The sequence below is a fragment of the Aptenodytes forsteri genome, unplaced genomic scaffold (assembly GCF_000699145.1).
Source record: "Aptenodytes forsteri isolate BGI_AS27 unplaced genomic scaffold, ASM69914v1 Scaffold146, whole genome shotgun sequence".
NCBI lineage: Eukaryota > Metazoa > Chordata > Aves > Sphenisciformes > Spheniscidae > Aptenodytes > Aptenodytes forsteri.
Window position 1 is genome coordinate 2617297 of NW_008795128.1, and position 2893 is coordinate 2620189.

The following is a 2893-nucleotide window of genomic DNA, read 5'->3' on the forward strand; positions in this document are numbered from 1 at the left end:
CCATGTGGTGCCACAAGAAGACCTCCACCAACAGCACATGTATTATAGGGATGCACATGAGCACCAGAAAACTGGGAAAGAATCAGAGAATGGGGATAATTGCTGCCTTTTTTGTGAGGCAGATTGCATTTCAGAAAGAATACAGAGAAAAAGGAGACCTATCTAGATAAGACTAATAATACTTCTCCTGGATTTTGGGCAGGCATGCAAGTATGCACCATGTCCCATAGATCATAATCATTTCTGTTATTAATAATGCATTCAAAATTTTTTTGTAAGGACTTTACTGAGCTTGTGTATACATAGAAGACTAACAAGATACCAGGAATAGATTGTCCTAGGGATGACATGTCCAACTGTGCAAAAATAATTAGTGTAGGGCATGAAACCTGGTTTCTGTCAGCTTGGTGGATGTTACATGACCAGGGTGTTGGAGCTGCTCCATGCTATTCATCAGTGCTGGGCAATGTAGCACGTTTTTACATTTCAGCTTTTGGATTATTTCCTCATGTGCAGTGACACTGGGGGAGTACAGAAAGACCCATCTGGGTTATCCTGTAACTGATCTCAACACCAGAAGAAATTAAATGTGCTGTACTAGAATGGCATCATCAAAGCGCACCTGTTAACTGAATACACTACCTGCAAAAGATAGTCATCCCTGTGTGGCTTTATTTTTCATAAGGACTCTCTAATTTAAGTACAGGTCTTGGACGATTGTCCCTAAGTGCTGGAGAGAAACCTATCTCACATTTTCATGCATGAAATGTACTTTGGCAGGGCAGACAAAATCAGCAGAAATATTCATTTCCCTGCCTCCAAAGGTGGAGTGGCTGAGCTAGATGGAAAACTGAGATCATCGCTATGGGCAAGAACAGGCAAGGCAACCTGTCACAGCTGATGGCCATCTCCAGCCTGCTCCCTCCAACTTGTGCAGTGCCTACCCTTCCTCCCCCCACTTCCACGTCACTGGCACTTTGGATGTGATGGGTTGGTAACACAGAGGCAGGTGTGGATGCTCTGAAAGCTGTAGCTGCAAAACTTTGCCAAGATGGCTCAGGGCCCAGAGCTGTTTTCTCCCGAGCTGAAGTGCAGAGAAATCTGACAGCCCTCCCAGTGACTGAGAGCTTCAGTATGAGAAAGGATTTGGAAAAGCTACCCTAAAAAAGCCTGTTTTGTTTCATCTTTCTCAGAGCTGACAGGAACCTCACATAAATGGGGTGAGTCAAACTTTACAGCAAGGTATAGCGTAAGCACCCCTGAGGACAGTGGCTTACTCAGTAGGTGCATGACGACTGCCCTCCTCGCTGAGGAGTGAACCTCCGTGGATCACCAGCTCCGCTGGTCTCACCAAGGCCGTGGTGCACTCACAACTGGTGGAGTGCACAGGGGGCTCTGCAAAGCCAGTGGTGGTCCTGGAAGGCTTTGGGTGAAGCTGCAGGAGAAAAGAGGGACTGAACTTGCAGTGAAACTCAGGGTAACTCAGGAGGCCACAGCTGTATCAGCTCCACCTTATGCTTGTGATTGCAGGGTCAATTGCAGTTACCACATTAAGGAATTCATCTTTTTCCTCCTATGTGTTTCAGAGAAATTACAAAAATTGGATAAGAGTATGGCACAGAGATCTGCAAACGAGCACAGTGCCAGGCAGAGCAGAGGTCGGGCAGAGGAGGGGCCATCTGACCTGTGTAAATCTGATGTTAGATTATCAGTATTAAGTAGAGACAGCTCTTGTAGAGACCTGCCTGAGAAAGTTTAACCCCCAAAATGCTAAATTTCCACTGTCCCACTGGGACCCGTTGCAAAACTGATGAAAGACGAGGTATGATGATCTGATTGCATTAAAAATTATTCCTATATAGCCCCCAAAAGACAAGAAAAAACGCCTGCAAGGCCAGCCTTGTTCCCCTAGTTCTGTGCGAGTGAAAACATTTATCACCACGGCTGGACTTCGTATTAGAAGTCACCATTAAAATTAACATGGAGAGGGAATTGCTGGTTGTTATCACTGGCAAAGACAAGCAACTGCTAAAGCTATTACTTGTATCAAATACCACCAGTGGTTAATAATGTGGTTTTTTTCTGTCTGAGATGATGAGTAGCAGACTGTAGTATTTAACTAGAGTTCAGCTAATTGAACGGCACACATTGTGCATAGCCTGTATGAAGCTTAAAAGCTTTCAGACACAAAAATGAAATTATATTGGCATTTATATTTGGATTAATTACCTTATCATTAGTTAATATTAGCCACGGTGCTAATATCTAATACATAAACCCCTATATTAGTACCAAGAAATAGCATCGTCTTGTGACTGAGTCTGTAGTGCAATGTATGCATGTTTTCACTGAGGTGCAATGTAGATGCTGGACCAGATTTATTGCTGGCATCAAGATATATTAATGAGAGTTTTGTTCACTTACAGCAAAGAGTATTCTGGCTCACAGAAATATATACAAGAAACAGAAAAAACATGGGCAATTAACCATGAGCAGACAGTCAATGGAGAAAAGGGTTTTTTATTCAGTTATTCAGAAGAAATCTGGTTGCTTTTCTATAAACTATCTTACTTAAGCAGGAGTTATTACACTCACTACTGTCATAAATGATTGAAAGTCTGTGACCTCTTACAGTTTAAGAAGTCAAACTAGGCAATGGCATAAATTCAGAGGTCCTAAAATCAGCTTCATTTTAATACTGCTGGATCAGAGGTTGCATCTGTGATTTTGCAGTCTCTCTTGGTTTTGCATGTTCCACTTGTCTCTCACCTGCCCAACGGGATGGGTTTCTGTTGGGAGCTGCTAAAATCCATCTGGTTTCTTCGCTTTCAGGGCAGGGTTGGAGGGGTGCTTGGTGCCCGTGGCAGAGACCCCGGAGCGATGGGGCAGGAGG